Source organism: Armigeres subalbatus, chromosome 1 (genome assembly GCF_024139115.2).
Source record: "Armigeres subalbatus isolate Guangzhou_Male chromosome 1, GZ_Asu_2, whole genome shotgun sequence".
Lineage (NCBI taxonomy): Eukaryota > Metazoa > Arthropoda > Insecta > Diptera > Culicidae > Armigeres > Armigeres subalbatus.
Window position 1 is genome coordinate 298717749 of NC_085139.1, and position 18998 is coordinate 298736746.

At 40.4% G+C, this 18998-nt stretch overlaps 1 protein-coding gene and 1 pseudogene across 2 annotated transcripts in view; both read left to right on the forward strand.

Annotated features, from left to right (window-relative positions):
* The window catches only part of LOC134207784 (transcriptional regulator ovo-like), an 87728-nt gene that overhangs the window by 55298 nt on the left and 13432 nt on the right, over positions 1 to 18998 (forward strand). The window lies entirely within an intron of this gene.
* On the forward strand, positions 9262 to 16650 carry LOC134207785 (uncharacterized; annotated as a pseudogene).

Genomic DNA, 18998 nt, shown 5'->3' on the forward strand with positions numbered 1-18998 from the left:
TGTTCAGAATCCATCTCAGGATTCTGTTTAGAATGCATCTCAGGATTCTGTTTAGAATCCTTCTCAGGATTCTGTTTAGAATCCATCTCAGGATTCTGTTCAGAATCCATCTCAGGATTCTGTTCAGAATCCATCTCTGCATTCTATTCACAATCCATCTCAGGATTCTGTACAGAATCTATCTCAGGATTCTGTTCAGAATCCATCTCAGAGTTTTGATCAGAATCCAGCTCAGGATTCTTTTCAGAATCCATCTCAGGATTCTTTTCAGAATCCATCTCAGGATTCTTTTCAGAATCCATCTCAGGATTCTGTTTAGAATCAATCTCATGGTTCTGTTCAGAATCCATCTCAGAGTTCTGTTCAAAATCCATCTCAGAATTGTGAATCCATGTCAGGATTCTGTTCAGAATCCATTTCAGGATTCTGTTCAGAATCCATCTCAGGATTCTGTTCAGAATCCATCTCAGGATTCTGTTCAGAATCCATCTCAGGATTCTGTTTAGAATGCATCTCAGGATTCTGTTTAGAATCCTTCTCAGGATTCTGTTTAGAATCCATCTCAGGATTCTGTTCAGAATCCATCTCAGGATTCTGTTCAGAATCCATCTCAGGATTCTGTTTAGAATCCGTCTCAGGATTCTGTTCAGAATCCATCTCATGATTTTGTTCAGAATCAAGCTCAGGATTCTGTTCAGAATGCATCTCAGGATTCTGTTTAGAATCCATCTCAGAGTTCTGTTCAGAATCCGTCTCAGGATTCTGTTCAGAATCCATCTCAGCATTCTATTCACAATCCATCTCAGAATTCTGTACAGAATCCATCTCAGAGTTCTGTTCAGAATCTATCTCAGGATTCTGTTCAGAATCCATCTCAGGATTCTGTTCAGAATCCATCTCAGGATTCTGTTCAGAATCCATCTCAGGATTCTGTTCAGAATCCATCTCAGGATTCTGTTCAGAATCCATCTCAGAGTTCTGTTCAGAATCCATCTCAGGATTCTGTTCGGAAATTCTGTTCAGCAGAATACATTTTAGCTAAGGATTCTGTTTAGAATCCATCTCAGGATTCTGTTTAGAATCCGTCTCTGGATTCTGTTTAGAATCCATCTCACAGTTCTGTTCAGAATCTATCTCAGGATTTTGTTCAGAATTCATCTCAGGATTCTGTTCAGAATCCATCTCAGGATTCTGTTCAGAATCCATCTCAGAATTCTGTTCATAATCGATTTCAGGATTCTGCTCAGAATTCATCTCAGGATTATGTTCAGATTTTCGTTTTTCCAAATTCTGTCCAGAATCCATTTAACGATTCTGTCCAAAATCCATTTCAGATTCTCTTAAGAATCCATTCAAGGATTCTGTTCAGAATACATTTCAGAATTCTGTTCAGAATCCATCGCAGGGTACTGTTCAGAATCCATCTCAAGATTCTGTGCATAATCCATCTCAAGATTCTGTTCAGAATCCATCTCAGGATTCGGTTCAGCATCCATCTCAGGATTCTGTTCAGAATCCATTTCTGGATTCTGTTCAGAATCCATTTCACGATTATGTTCAGAATCCATTTCAGGATTCTGTTCAGAATCCATCTCAGGATTCTGTTCAGAATCCATCTCAGGATTCTGTTCAGCAGAATACATTTTAGCTAAGGATTCTGTTCAGAATCCATCTCAGGATTCTGTTCAAAATCCATCTCAAGATTCTGTTCAGAATCCATCTCAGGATTCTGTTCAGAATCCATCTCAGGATTCTGTTTAGAATCCGTCTCAGGATTCTGTTCAGAATCCATCTCAGAGTTCTGTTCAGAATCCATCGGAGGATTCTGTTCAGAAATTCTGTTCAGCAGAATACATCTTAGCTAAGGATTCTGTTCAGAATCCATCTCAGAATTCTGTTTAGAATCCGTCTCTGGATTCTGTTTAGAATCCATCTCACAGTTCTGTTCAGAATCTATCTCAGGATTTTGTTCAGAATTCATCTCAGGATTCTGTTCAGAATCCATCTCAGGATTCTGTTTAGAATCCATCTCAGGATTCTGTTCAGAATCCATCTCAGAATTCTGTTCATTCCAGGATTCTGTTCAGAATACATTTCAGAATTCTGTTCAGAATCCATCGCAGGGTACTGTTCAGAATCCATCTCAAGATTCTGTGCATAATCCATCTCAAGATTCTGTGCATAATCCATCTCAAGATTCTGTTCAGAATCCATCTCAGGATTCGGTTCAGCATCCATCTCAGGATTCTGTTCAGAATCCATTTCAGGATTCTGTTCAGAATCCATTTCAGGATTCTGTTCAGAATCCATTTCAGGATTCTGTTCAGAATCCATCTCAGGATTCTGTTCAGAATCCATCTCAGGATTCTGTTCAGAATCCATCTCAGGATTCTGTTCAGAATCCATCTCAGGATTCTGTTCAGAATCCATCTCAGGATTCTGTTCAGCAGAATACATTTTAGCTAAGGATTCTGTTCAGAATCCATCTCAGGATTCTGTTCAAAATCCATCTCAAGATTCTGTTCAGAATCCATCTCAGGATTCTGTTCAAAATCCATCTCAGGATTCTGTTCAGAATCCATCTCAGAATTCTGTTAAGAATCCATTTCAGTATTCTGTTCAGAATCCATCTCAGAGTTCTGTTCAGAATCCATCTCAGGATTCTGTTTAAAATCCAGCTCAGAATTCTGTTCAGAATCCATTTCAGGTTTCTGTTCAGAATCCATCTCAGGATTCTGTTCAGAACCCATCTCAGGATTCTGTTCAGAATCCATATCAGGATTCTGTTCAGAATCCAGCTCAGAATTCTGTTCAGAATCCATTTCAGGATTCTGTTCAGAATCCATTTCAGGATTCTGTTCAGAATCCATCTCATGATTCTGTTCAGAATCCATCTCAGAGTTCTGTTCAGCATCCATCTCAGGATTCTGTTAAGAATCAAGCTCAGGGTTATGTTCAGAATCCATCTCAGGATTTTTCAGAATCATTTCCAGAACTATGTTCTCAATCCCTGTTGAGAATCCTTCTCGGAATTCTGTCCAAGATCCATAGCAGGGTACTGATCAGAATCCATCTCAGAACTCTGTTCAGAATCCATCTCGAGATTTAAAGATTTTTTTTGAAATCGAGAATTTTGGTCGATTTTGTATGCTTTAAAACTTCTAAACTTCTCCCAAATGCCTCTACGTAAACTGCAGTTAAAGGAACAACATATAGACTGGACAGCCATCAGCAACGTTGGCCATGTCCTTACAGTTCGTGTGACAATGTTCTCATTCCGTTTCCTGCTGCCAGGAACTATTTACTATCTAATTTATGCCACAACAAACCACCAACCAGCAATTACGCCTCCAAACGAATGTCCCTTACCTTACACAACTTCCGCAAAATGCTCCGCTACTTGCCATTGAAGCACCCCTTTGGCGAAACCTTCACTGAGCGCCGGCCGCAGCAGGCTGTGACAATCCTCGAGTTCGGTGCAATTGCAATGTAATCGTTGTCGTCGTCGTCATCGTCGTCTCCGTTGAGATCGAGGAAGGAAGGCACGATGCAACGAAGAAAAAAACGGAACTGTCTTCCCTCTCTGTAGCGCTAGCTCAGAAACATGTTCCGGACATGTTGCCTCGAAGGCCTGCGCCGCCGCAGCCGCCGCACCGGTACCACCTCGATCGATTCAGCAAAAGCAATCTGCATGCTGTCGTTCAGTCAAGGTTCGGCGACGTGGCGTGACGCGCGGTGCGGTTGGTATAAGGGGTGACGCACGATCTGCGACTATGCGGTGCGAAGGCAAACTAGAAGTAGGCGGCTTCGTTGCCGTCGTCATGGCGATATTGACAATGAAAAAAATCCAAGATCGCGACGGCGCAGCAGCAGCGCTTGGCTTACTTTGGTTGTTAACAGTAGGCCAGATATATTTTTTTTCGCACGCGGCCTTATGCAACACCACTTGCTTGATTGCTTGTGCGACTCACGATGTGACGCGACGCACGACGCATCAAAAGGGGGTGTAGCGGTGGTGACAACCGCTTTGATGAAAGGAAGGAAGGAAGGAACTGCGTCGCTGCACTGCACTGCTGCAGCGGTCAATCGCGAACCTCTGTGGTCGTGTGCGCCTGTGAGTGTGGGGGCTGATGGCGATCGCCATCATGGCGGTTTTCTGCGAAGAAATATGTAGGTCGACTGTCAAGTCGCCGTCATTTCGTTCCGACTGTTCGTTCTAATGCGGGTAATTCGGCCCCAGTAGCTCTCCCTTCAGGGAGGCAATGGACATTCACGTCATTTATTATGCACATGCGGATTCGCATTGTTTCGAATGATGAATGAGGATCGATGGCGGATGGGCTCGTCGCTACGTGAGCAAGTCTTCTGTTTGGCGCGGCTTAAAATACCAATCAACGGAAAAGAACATCTCACAGAAGTCCCGCCGCGGTATGACGGACGACCAAAGAACGATGTGTGTATGAAAGCAGCGCATAACTGGCGTTGAACGGGTTGTGTAGAAATAGCACATAAAAACCGGTTTCCGACTGAGAAATCCGGTTGCGGCCGTCAGGAAAGAAGTCCAACGAGAATCATAAAATTAAATAAGAAAATAAATTGAGAATTGTTCCACCTAAAACGTGATACGTGAATAAGAAATCAATCACAGTAACCTTGTGAAGACAGTCCAACTTTGACAGCTTTGCATCAGTCAAGTCAAGTCAAGGTGAAATTGATTCCACGGCTAAAAATAAGACATGCTCGCCTACTTTAACCCATTTCGCGATGATTGATGCATTTTGAACCTCAAACTGCATCTCACAAACCTTCGCGAACAGAATTGGATAATTACGTCCACCAATCGACCGTCGTCGCACCTCGCCCCGACCCATCTTCACCTTGACCGGCTAGCGCGAAGGAATAGTAAAATTTCGGCGGAAAACCTTCGGACAACATGCAAAACCAACGACGACCGAACCATGTTCGAGAAAATGAGCCCCAAAGAGGTCCGTTTCACCAAATTGACCTTAGGCCCGTTAATAACACAACAGCAGCAGTAGCGGCAGCAGCAGTTAACTGACGAAAAGCCGAAAGAAGAACTTCTCTCCCCGCGCCGCCAGCCGGTTCGAAGGAAGTCGATAATGGAACGGCGGGAAGACCTCCTCCTGTTGCTCCCGTGTGCATGGCATAGGAAACAACAAGTGTTTCGTTGTTGAACTGTTTTTTTTTTCTCTGTTCGGTACGCCTGTCGATTGTTACTTTCGGCCATATGCTTCGACTTAATTACGGCTTACAGCCGGGCAGTTTGTGCGCAGAACAATAAACCATCAGGTTCGCCCGGCTTGTCGTGGTGAGGTGAGGTGTGTAACGCGAAGAAAGGGTTTCCGAGCGGAGCCCAAATTGGTTCCACCAGATATCAGAAGAACCGTATGCTGTTGTTGTTGTTGTGGGCTTCCGCTCGGAAAGCGATCTACGTCAACGGCAGTCGATTATGTGTTTTGAAGATTTGCGGAAAGGAGGATGATGTTGGAAACAATTTCTGGGTAGCAATTGTCGGTTCTTTGCGTGTTTCGGATTTTCTACTATTGGGATTGAACTCATCGCATGTGGTTCGCTGAATTATTTCTACTTTAGTGTTGACACTTTCAAAAGAAATTCACAGAATTTCAAACGAGATATGCAGAATTTTAAATGAAGTTTGCAGAATTCAAATTGGAGTTCATAGAAATTCGAATATACAGAATTTTAAATGAAAATCGCGGCGTTTCAAGGGGCTGTTCATATACCACGTGGACAGGTTTTAGCCAGTTTTAGATACCCCCCTCCCCCAGCGTGGACATTTGTTCATATAAATTTTCCAAAAAACGTATGGACCATGAACATATGCCCATCCCTCCTCCCCCCTAAACTGTCCACGTGGTATATGGACAGCCCCAAATAAAACCCGAAGAATTTCAAACAAAGTCCGCCGAATTAAAGTTCAAATGAAATTGTCAGGATTTTAAATAATATTCGGAGAAGTTCGAATAAAATGCATAGCATTTTGGATGAATATCACAGTATTTCGAATAAAAATCTGCCGAATTTCCAATGCAATTCGATAAATTTCTGCGTGTTCAATTTTAGGCAAAACGAAGTTCGTCGGGTCTGCTAGTTTCCAATAAATTTCGATTATCTGATAGTTAATTTTTTTTTTCATTTGAGAAATGAAAAATTTGGATTTTTTTTCATTTCAGATATTCAGAAAATAAGAAATTTCATTTGAATTTCTGATAGTTTTATTTAGATTCCTGCTAATTTCAACTGACAATCTGCGAATTTTTTGTTGTTGTTCTGTTAATTCTATTTGAAATTCTGATGATTTTATTTGACATAGAGTATATTTAATTCGAAATTCTGTTAGTTTCAATTGAAACTCAGTCAGTTTTATTTGAAATTCTGCTAATTCCGTTCGAAATTCTGTCAATGTCATCTTAAATCCTGAATATTTAAAAAAAATCTGTGATTTCAATTTAAAACTCTGTGAAGTTAATTTAAAATTCTGTCAGTTTTTGCCTTTCTCGTACACTAAGTGTACGTAAAGGCTATAATATTGCTTCAAAAACAAAATTTTAATAGGAAGCCCGGAGGGCCGATTTTTATATACCGATCGACTCAGCTCGACGAATTGAGGTGATGTCTGTATGTGTGTATGTATGTATGTGTGTGTGTATGTGTGTATGTGTACAACTTTTGTAGACACACTTTTTGGAACTTAGCATTATCCGATTTACTCGCAACAAGTTGCATTCGACGGGGAATGCGGTCCCATTGTTTGCTATTGAAAATTGGCTCGATCGGACATTGCATTTCGGAATTATTGAAAAATCATTGTTTTTTCCCAAGGGTCCCCCCTTGGAAAAAAAATCAAAACCGAAAAAATTTTTTTTTCCGAAAATGGTGGCAATACATTTAAACTAATGCAAAAACATGCAAAATGATCGAAAAAATGTGATCTATTCTCCTAAAGAGCTTTTTTGACCTTTCTAATGTGATTCTTTCAATATATTTTATAATGCACGAGAAAGGCATCATCACTGCTAGGTGGATTAATCTGGGTTTTTTTTCAAAATAATTCCTTTTCTATATTTCTATATTTCTATTTCTATATTTCTATATTTCTATATCTCCTCGATTTGTGTTATACCGGGCAGATGCCGTAATTCAAAGAAGGCATTATCTTGCCCCTTTGCATTAAACCGCGCTGATGCTTCATCATACACGAACGTATTCATTTAATGAAAGCTTTATCTCCTTACTTCGCCTTCTACTGGCCAGATGCATTCATTCAAAAAAAGCATTGCCTTCTTCCACGGCTTAGTTTTCTTCTTCTTCAATGGCTCTACTTTCCATTTCGAACTTGGACGACTACCTGTTCTATTAGCATTACCACGGTCATTATGCCTAACAGTTGCATGAGTATATATCTTGTGTGACGAGTACGATGGCTACACAATGCCCAAGGATCCAAGTATGCTCAGCATATTCAAATAGAAGAGGGAGGCATTCAGGGAAATGTTTCATCCGAGAAATTGTTACATTCGGGGAATTTGCATTCGGGGAATTGTCGTACAATCGTGTGGCGCAGACGTATCAATCATGAGCTGTATCAAGTTTACAAAGAAGAAAATATTGTGAATCGTATGAAATACGGCAGACTCCAATGGGCTGGTCACTTGGGCCGAACACGCTGGCTGCATGTGTTGGAAGCGGACTGGAGGAACATCGCCCAAGACCGACGATTATGGAGCTCTACAATACGACAGGCATACCAGTATCGACGCCGTAGCCAACCAGGTACTCCACTCCAGGAGGAATATCTGGAGAAACTCGAGGTGGAATTGAACTCTTAGAGTAACCCAGGATGAATTTCTGTAAAGACTCCAAGATAAACTTCTAAATAACGCCATGAGCAATTCCTGAAGAGATCTTGCAGGAATTTCTGAAGGAGCTCCTAAATAAATTCCTGGAGTAACTTCGGGAGGAATTCCCGGAGGATCTTCTAAACACATCAAAGAAGAAATGTTTGGAGGAACTCAAGAAAAAAATCTGTGAGGAGTTCCTGGATGAACTCCAAGAGCAATTCCAGGAGGAACTTCAATAGAAATTCTAGGAGTTCTAGAGGAACTCTTGGAGGAATTGCTGGAGAAACTCAAGGAATAATTGCTGGTGAAACTCCAGGAAGAATTATCGGAGGAGCTTCAGGGAGAATCTCTGGAGGGACTTCAGGAGGGATTGCTAGAGAAAATCCAGGCGGTTTTCATGGACAAACTCTAGGAGAAATTCCTGGAAGTACTACAGAAGTAATTCTTGAGTCAACTACAGGAGGAATTCCTTGGGTTATTCCATGAGTTCCTGGATAAATTTCAAGTTAAATTCCTGAAAGAGCTCCAGCACGAATTTCTGAAAGAAATTTAGAGGAATTTCCTGGAGGAATTCCTGAAGAAATTCTAGGAGAAATGTCTGGATGGATCATCACGGTGTCTTTTTTGCCTTTCTCGTACGACAAAGTCACTCCAAAAGTCAAATTTTCATAGGAGGCTCGGAGACCCATAGTGTTATATACCAATCGACTCAGCTCGAAAAACTGAGCACATGTCTGTCTGTGTGTGTGTATGTGTGTAGCCCATGAATATTTTTTTGTTAAACGTGTTTCATATAGAAGAACTTGACTGATTAGATATCCTAGTTGGACGCTATTGTTTTTGTTTTTCAATAAATCAAGCAGTTTGGGTTATATTTTAACTTTTCAATCAACAAAAACACTGTTTACATTCACACATTGAATTTTTAATCATTTTAGCCGTAGCGCAACCCATCACTCTAATAATAGGGTACAAGCAGTCGAATCCGACAGATTTGGCTACCAGAGGCGCCACGTATGTCAGTAGCGACATCTGTTGATAACTGTTGGCACTAACTGAAGTTGTACATAGATGGCGTTAGAAACGAATATGTATTGTGCTTTGCTAAAAAAAATACGATGTTTCGACGCATTATATTTTTTAGCTAAACATATTTTTAAACCATCCTAATATGAAAAAATAGCTTACATAAATATGAATTAAGTTTCCTATAGGAACAATATGCTTAAAACCAAGGATAAACTATAAAAAAAATCCTACAAAATATTAAGTAATGCGCATTCGCAACTGCGCTATCAATTAATACTGCTACCGCAATATTGTTCGAACGCTGTCAAAAACATTGTATGTCATAAACAAAGTGCAGATGAGAAAATAATAAAGAGGTTTAAAGTGTTTTTTTAATGAAAAATATTAATAATAAAACAAGTTTTGAAAACTATGCCGACTATTTGCTGCGTGTTTGGATGTGCTTCGAGATTCTCAAAGGAGAATCCTATATCCTTCCACAGATTTCCAAAGGAAGCAAAGTTTTTATCCAAATGGATAACTTTACTAAAAATTGGAGCAAAATTGAAGTGGTCGTCGGCAAAAGTATGCCAGCTACATTTCTCTTCGCTACAGTACGACAATATCGGTAAGTATTATGAATATCTACACACTGGTGGTATTCGTACTATGGCAAAAGAATCTTGAAATTAGTGCCATATCTAATATTGTCTTCACTAAAGATAGTCTTGGAATTATTTTCTTGTCTCCTTGTACCATGGTACAAATACCACAGGTGTGTCCTTAATATAACACAAGTTTTAATTATGTATTATTTTATCTTACTCAGAGACACGACGATTGAAGTGGAACGCAGTTCCAGATCGTAACCATCCCAAACGCCCTTCTAAGCACTTCCACATCTCCAACTTACCAGTGGTAAGATACAAAGATTTTGGAGCTCAGATAAATTGTCAATCTAACCCATATTTTTAATTTCCAGAAACGAAAGCTTAAACCACTGGTATTAACAGAATATCTTTATGATCCGCTTACGAAAGTGTGTCGCTATCAGCTGGAAGACACGCTACAAAACGACAATGCGATCGCTGTTCCTGCATTCGAGGCGCAACATCATCATAAGAATAACTCGTTGATTGTTGATAATTCTGTTGTGGTCGGCGATAGAATTTATTCATCGAAGAGTTCGAAGGACCAGCATATGGTAGAAGGCATAGGAATGCAGTTAAATGGTCAAGCAATTGTGTACTTGACGTATTTTGAGGACCTTGGTCGAGAAGAGGAAATAGAGTTGGCATCGATTGATGAAGAATGGTAAGCATATATGGAACGCCAGTTCCACAGAACGATGAGCGATTCACTCAGGATTATTTCAGAAAAAATGTATATTTTTTACGTTTTTTTAATGACGCTTTAAGTGCTGGAACCCCACTTTTAACTAAATTTTTGATATGATTAATCTTAGGAAATTTGCATAGAAAGCATTTTCTGAACACCTACACTGCCATTATATGCATAACTGTCCCATGTATATAGGGAATCCCAGCAAACATGGGACAAATATGCGTATAACGGCAGTACTGATCACACCAGAAACACGGCTTGTGATATTTCAAATGTTCAATAAGGCAAAAAAAGTTTATAGGGATGTGGTTCAAAGCTATTTGATCCATCTGGTAATATTCCGAAATATCAATGGAATGCTAGTTCCCACGTAGAAACAATAATTTTCCTATAGGCTTGCGACAACTTAAACTTCATGATTTAGCAAAACATATTTATATATAAACTTCTATACAGACCATCTGGTCCATCGTTTCTAAAACCTAGTATCACAGACAAACAGACATTACACTTGAGAAAATTGCATCGTAGGTAGATCGATTTACCGGGCAATTTTAATAATCATTAGTTGGCTAATCAAGCGCTCGTGGCACTAGAATCGATTTTACTCGAGTTTGACGTTTGCTCAGTACGGCCATATGGTTCGTTGTTTTCCTAAGTAGTATCAATGCGAAATTTTGTGACAAGGGTCATTTTCTATTGAGTTTCGTTTCCAGTACTACTGGTGTCCAGATTTTGGTTGGTTTCGGAATTATTATTATATTGGGTCGAATAATTGAAGTTTGTCGCAATGCTGTTGCTTTGTAAGGCGTGTTTGAAAATCACACTAAAGCTGAAACTATCAGTTTTCAACGTAGAGTTGTAGCTTTATTTTTCGATCACTTTTTGAAACTGATTTGCAACTGCTTTGTTGATCTGACTTGAAAATGAAAGTTTCAAATTTATTCAATATAGTGTTTGTGTGTCGCAGATGACAGACATACTCACTGTTGTTCATATCTTAGTTTGTTTTGTTTTTGCTTTTTGGAAAAAATTAAAAGCCAAGTTTTATTTTATTTAGTTAACAATATCCACTCGAAATTCCTTCAATAATTAATCAGAAAAAATTAGAAGTTTCTTCAATAATTTCTTCACATTTTTTTCTTCAGAAAGTCAATTAGAAAACCCAACAAAAATTTTGTTTGGAAATTCTTTCAGAAATTATTCCAAAATTACTTCCAGGGATTTCTTTGCGATTTTTTTTTCAAGAAACCCTCTAATTTCGGAATTATTGAAATTATCGGAATTTTTGGTAAAATAAAGTATTCCTAGAATATTCCTGAAGGATATTTTGGAGGGAATCCTGGAGGAACTTCCAGAGGCATTCTTCCAAAACTTCTTCTGAAAGCTCCTCCAAGAATTCCGTTGTTCCAGAATATCCTCCGGAAGTTCCTCCAGGAATTTCTCCGGAAGTTCATCCAGGAAATCCTCCAAGTTCCTCCAGGAATTCCTCCGGATGTTCCTCCCGGAATTCCTCTGGAAGTTCCACCAATTATTCCTCTGGAAGTTCCACCAATTATTCCTCCGGAAGTCTTTCCAGGAATTTCTCCGGAAGTTCCTCCAAAAATTCCGCTGAAAGTTCTTCCAAGAATTCCGTTGTTCCAGAATACCCTCCGGAAGTTCTTCCAGGAATTCCTCCAGAAAATCCTCCAGGAATTCCTCTGGAAGTTCATCCAGGAAATCCTCCAAGCTCCTCCAGAAATTCCTCCAGGAGTTCCTCCCGGAATTCCTCAAGAAGTTCTACCAATTATTCCACCGGAAGTCTTTCCAGGAATTTCTCCGGAAGTTCCTCCAAAAATTCCGCTGAAAGTTCTTCCAAGAATTCTATTGTTCCAGAATACCCTCCGGAAGTTCCTCCGGAAGTTCATCCAGGAATTCCTCCAAATTCCTCCAGGAGTTCTTCCGGAATTTCCTCCAAGAATTCCTCCGGAAGTTCCACCAATTATTCCTCCGGAAGTCTTTCCAGGAATTTCTCCGGAAATTCCTCCAAAAATTCCGCTGAAAGTTCTTCCAAGAATTCCATTGTTCCAGAATACCCTCCGGAAGTTCATCCAGGAAATCCTCCAAGTTCCTCCAGGAATTCCTCCGGAAGTTCCTCCAAGAATTCCTCCGGAAGTTCCTCTAAAACTTCCACTGATAGTTCCTACAAGAATTCCGTTTTTCCAGAATACCCTTCGGAAGTTCCTCCAGGAATTCCTCCGGAAGTTCATCCGGGAAATCCTCCAAGTTCCTCCAGAAATTCCTCCTGAAGTACCTCCCGGAATTCCTCTGGAAGTTCCACCAAATATTCCTGCGGAAGTCTTTCCAGGAATTTCTCCGGAAGTTCCTCCAAAAATCCCGCTGAAAGTTCTTCCAAGAATTCCATTGTTCCAGAATACCCTCCGGAAGTTCCTTAAAAATTCCTCCGGAAGTTCCTCCAAAAATTTCACTGAAAGTTCTTCCAAGAATTCCATTGTTACAGAATACCCTCCGGAAGTTCTTCCAGTAAATCCTCCGGAAGTTCCTCCAGGAAATCCTCCAAGTTCCTCCAGGAATTCCTCCGGAAGTTCCACCAATTATTCCTCCAATAGTCTTTCCAGGAATTCCTCCGAAAGTTCCTTCAAAAATTCCGCTGAAAGTTATTCCAAGAATTCCATTGTTCCAGAATACCCTCCGAAAGTTCCTGAAGGAACTCCTGGAGGAACCTCCAGAGGAATTCCTGGGGGAACTTCCAGAGGAATTCCTGGAGGAACTTCCGGAAGGATTTCTGGAGGAACTTCTGGTGGAACTTTTGGAGGAATTCCTGGAGGAACTTCCGGAGGAATTCCTGGAGGAATTTCCGGAGGAATTTCTGGAGGAACTTCTGGAGGAACTTTTGGAGGAATTCCTGGAGGAACTTCCGGAGGAATTCCTGGAGGAACTTCCGGAGGAATTCCTGGAGGAACTTCCGGAGGAATTTCTGGAGGAACTTCCGGAGGAATTCCTGGAGGAACTTCCGGAGGAATTCCTGGAGGAACTTCCGGAGGAATTCCTGGAGGAACTTCCGGAGGAATTCCTGGAGGAACTTCCGGAGGAATTCCTGGAGGAACTTCCGGAGGAATTCCTGGAGGAACTTCCGGAGGAATTCCTGGAGGAAATTCCGGAGGAATTCCTGGAGGAACTTCCGGAGGAATTCCTGGAGGAACTTCCGAAGGAATTCCTGGAGGAACTTCCGAAGGAATTCCTGGAGGAACTTCCGAAGGAATTCCTGGAGGAACTTCTGGTGGAACTTCCAGAGGAATTCCTGGAGGAACTTCCAGAGGAATTCCTGAAGGAACTTCCGGAAGGATTTCTGGAGGAACTTCTGGTGGAACTTTTGGAGGAATTCCTGGAGGAACTTCCGGAGGAATTCCTGGAGGAACTTCCGGAGGAATTTCTGGAGGAACTTCCGGAGGAATTCCTGGAGGAACTTCCGGAGGAATTCCTGGAGGAACTTCTGGAGGAATTCCTGGAGGAACTTCCGGAGGAATTCCTGGAGGAACTTCCGGAGGAATTCCTGGAGGAACTTCCGGAGGAATTCCTGGAGGAACTTCCGGAGGAATTCCTGGAGGAACTTCCGGAGGAATTCCTGGAGGAACTTCCGGAGGAATTCCTGGAGGAACTTCCGGAGGAATTCCTGGAGGAACTTCCGGAGGAATTCCTGGAGGAACTTCCGGAGGAATTCCTGGAGGAACTTCCGGAGGAATTCCTGGAGGAACTTCCGGAGGAATTCCTGGAGGAACTTCCGGAGGAATTCCTGGAGGAACTTCCGGAGGAATTCCTGGAGGAACTTCCGGAGGAATTCCTGGAGGAACTTCCGGAGGAATTCCTGGAGGAACTTCCGGAGGAATTCCTGGAGGAACTTCCGGAGGAATTCCTGGAGGAAATTCGGAGGAATTCCTGGAGGAACTTCCGGAGGAATTCCTGGAGGAACTTCCGGAGGAATTCCTGGAGGAACTTCCGGAGGAATTCCTGGAGGAACTTCCAGAGGAATTCCTGGAGGAACTTCTGGTGGAATTTCTGAAGGAATTCCTGGAGGAACTTCCAGAGGAATTCCTGGAGGAACTTCCGGAAGAATTTCTAGAAGATCTTCCGGAGGAATTCCTGGAGAAACTTCTGGTGGAACTTCTGGAGGAGTTCCTGGATGAACTTCCGGAGGAATTCCTGGAGGAACTTCCGGAGGAATTCCTGGAGGAACTTCCGGAGGAATTCCTGGAGGAACTTCCTGGAGGAACTTCCGGAGGAATTCCTGGAGGAACTTCCGGAGGAATTCCTGGAGGAACTTCCGGAGGAATTCCTGGAGGAGCTTACGGAGGAATTCCTGGAGGAACTTCCGGAGGAATTCCTGGAGGAACTTCCGGAGGAATTCCTGTAGGAACTTCCGGAGGAGTTCCTGGAGGAACTTCCGGAGGAATTCCTGGAGGAACTTCTGGTGGAACTTCTGGAGGAATTCCTGGAGGAACTTCCAGAGGAATTCCTGGAGGAACTTCCGAAAGAATTTCTGGAGGAACTTCCGGAGGAATTCCTGGAGAATGTTTTGACGGAATCTCTGGATGAACTTTCGGCGAAATGACTAGAGGAACTTCCGGAGGAACGTGAGGATCCGGGAATTGCAAATAAGTTCTCTTGGGCTTCGCAGACTCACCAGAAGTTTATTCTTGAGAAATCATGAAAAGAAAACTTTTGCAAAACACGTTTTGTTTTATGAACGGGAAAGTGCTCTCATACAGAGATACCATAGAGGTGTAGCCGAGGTTTAGAACCGATCAAAAAGCGGACATTTATCCGTTTACTGCAGGCACAGAGAACAGACATGGATGCTCGAACAAAATTTCGTTAAAAACGTGTGTAAAGATTTAAATCGCACCTCTGCGCCGCCAACGCAGGCTGCCCGACATAAAAACTCAATTCCACTAAGTGATGGCGTTGGCATACACTTCATAAACAATGTAGTGCTGCCACCTAGGAGCGAGCCTAGGAGCAATTCGGAATGAACACTAGCGCTAAAAAGTAAAACACGGCAAATTTTAACCATATTTATCAGTATACTAGCACCGCGCAACGGGGGCATAACGACATACTTTAAAATGACCAGTACAAACTTTTACACAAGCACGCGAATGAAGATGAACGTCTGTTCTCTGTGCTGCAGGTTACCCCAGTACTCCATCATTAATATTTTTGGACACATGGAAGCAATTATTTATGTAAGACCTCTAACAACCATGAAGGTTTTTATTTTTTAATCAGGGGATCAGATACATAGGTGTTAAGCATTTCAGATTTTTTACAATTTATATTATATGTTATTTTTAATATAAAACACACTTTTTATAGGATTGACACAATGATCGACGAATCGCCGGAAATCAACGAGAATCTATTGCGCCTAGGAGGAATTTTGGCAGTTGATGGCCTCACTGAGAAAAAATTGACATACTTATGTGGACTGAGTAAAAGGCAGTTCGATGTGATTTACAATTTGTGTATTTTTCGCCAAACGGACTGGCCATACTATAGCATCCCGCTAAAGGAACAATTGCTATTGACCCTAATAAAATACCGGCACAATTGGGAATACACAATGATTGCCATATTCTTCAAAATAAGGAAGGAACCGCGAAAGATATATTCATTTCCTGGACCAAGCTGCTACACAATCGCCTAGAATCTATTGATTTTTGGAATCTTGGGTCACGTAAGGATGGAGAATATGTTGCAATTTTGGACTGTACAGAAATAGGAATTGAAAACCAACAGCACCAGATCTCCAACAAGCAACTTTTTCCAAATATAAAAATACAAATACTTTCAAAGCACTTGTTGCGATTGACGAACAAGGAGTCGTACTTTTTGTAAGCGATATCTATGGTGGCTGTGTTTCGGATAACCGAATTGTTGAAACCTCTGGAATACTAGATCTACTGTCGGCAGGGGACTATATTCTGGCAGACAGAGGGTTTGAACAAACTGATGCCCTCTCAGCAAAAGGAATAATTTTGAACAAGCCACCCCGAAAGCAAGGATCTCAACTGACAGAGCAAGATGTTGCTAAAACTCGTGTCATTGCCTCACGTCGCATAGATGTTGAGAGAGTGATTGGATATGCCAAAACATATAGAATTCTTAAACAAAAAGTGAAAAATTCCCTTTTTCCCGTCATGGATATGATAATTAAAATTCTATTCAAGCTGACCAATATAAGACGTCCGATTTGTAAAATAAATAATGACAAAGATAAATCGTGTTTGGAAGAACATTTGACAGTTTAAAAAAACAATTTTTCGGTAAAAATTACATTACATTACTTTTTGTGCGAATAAACAAATACAATATAAACAAGTACAATAAAAACCAATCTCATTTCATTTACAGCCTGCTAGTTTCAATTATACATCCACTTTTACGTCTTATCTAACATAAAATCTCATCTTCGGATTCGTGCTCTGACCTAGGATCACTTTGTGCAGCTGGTTGTCCTCTATTTTGATGAAAAGCATAGGAATGTTCTTCATAGTAGTTGTTCATGCATACCACATTCCGACGGCGATGGACAGCCATGTGCAATCCAGCGTTCAACGTTGATTTTAAAAAATAATCGGTAATATCTTTAGACGAAACATCGTTCAATTTGAATTTGTGTTTGAATCGATCTGGATATAACTCTTTGATTGGTTTATACGAAGATGATTTATCCGCATTTTTCGGTGGACGATGCCATTTTTGCAAAACATCTGTGCAAGTAACACTTTGTAAAATCGTTCCTGAGAAAAATAATAATTAATATATATATAATATTTGATTCTCTCAAAAGAGTTTTGGAGTAATTTACGTGTTCAAATTATATCTTTGTCAAATGTAATCAAGAAAGCCGAATTACATGGCTCACCTATTCAATCGATTCGACTCGGATCACCGAATAATAACTTTATGACCATATTGAGCAGCAAAAATAAAAATTTAAATGTCCTTATAATTTCCCTAAAATGTCTTCCTTAAGTTTAAATTTAAAGGTTCTACATGAATAACTATGAGGTAACCACCATGCTTTTGAGTTGTAATAGCTCTAAATATCATACAAATTTTGAAATGTCCAGCCCAGCCCAGTGTGATTCATTACGCTCTAGCACCGCCAATCTGTTGAATTACAAACCAAACGGGCCTTTATAAGCATTATTACCTGAATAACTTTGTGAAAGAAACTCCTTAATCTCACAGATTCTTAGAAATCTGAACCTGAACAGTCATTCCTTATGTACTAGTGTCACCAAGCTGATATTTTCTAAACTGATCTAGCCGTTATCATAAGGGGCTGTCCATATACCACGTGGACAGGTTTTGATCAGATTAAGATACCCCCTCTCCCAGCGTGGACAATTGCTCATACAAATTTTCAAAAATGTGTATGAACCGTGGACATTCGCCACACATCCCCTCCCCCTAAACTGTCCACGTGGTATATGGACAGCCCCAATGTCTTACCCCCCGAAGACGACAATTTTCTAAATCCTACATATTCCCACTTCGGAGATATCTGACTTAACTTTTTAAAGAAATTCAAATTTAATTAGCTCTCATCATAAATGTATAGATTATCCCATCAACTTTGTTGAATACAAACACTTTTCATGTATGGATTTTTTGAGGTTCATACCTGATAATATCATATACGCTAGCTCCACAAACGATTGAATTTCAAACTAAATTGGCAATTTTAACTGTTTTAACTACACACATAAGTGAGGAGAAAGAGACATCTTTCTAAATTCAATAGATCTCGAAATATTTTTAGCCTTTTCAGTTATCGCATATACGCTAATACCGTAAAATGGATATATGCCTAACCATTCTAATTTTTCCTGCCTAGGACTGAACACCTCTTAAATAAAGACAATAAAACTATTCTAATTCTTATCTGGAATGCATCGATGTCCTAAACAACTTTACAATGTACGCGTACTTGTGTCACAAAAGCTGCGACGCGTGTTGAAATAAAAATTAACTTTACTTAAGAAAGTTTAGCTCATAGTATGGTTTTAGTCAAATCGCATTGAATCGGTTAATTCCTTGTACAGTATACTGTTTTGCTTACCATTCTTTGAAAAGTCTTGTAAAGCATTAAGAAGTGCTCCGATATGTTTGCATGCAGCTGAATTTCCCTTTCCAGCAGGGCATTCACAAGTAGCTTTCGTTATATTGAATCCATTATGTTCTAATTTTACTTGATATAATCGGTTTTTATGCATGGCAGCAGAGCAATAACATCTTATTTGATATATTTCATCGTTGACCTGAAATGTTTTGAAATAATAGCCAATATAAAAAGGCACGAGAGCATCTGTGTTCGTATTTGGGTGCATTTCCTTCCACCTTATCTAGCAGAACGAACCAAAACATTGGATGGCATTTTGGAATACACTCAAAGGTGTTCATATATAATTTTAAAAAGTGTTCATATTTGTATGAAGCCAAAATACGAGAAAAACAAATGGGTTGGAAATATTTGAAAATAACTGTTTTCTTTATGATTCTTATGACTACCTCTATAAATGCTTCACTGAAACATGAACATTAATATTAAAATTAAATACGCCCTTATAATTATGAGCAACCTATCACCACCACTCAGTTCATTGCTGTAAGCCACAACATTGTGTAACTCATGATTAGCTCTTTGTATGAATAAGATATGCTTGGACAGCATTCCCTATATCCAGTTTTTTTAAT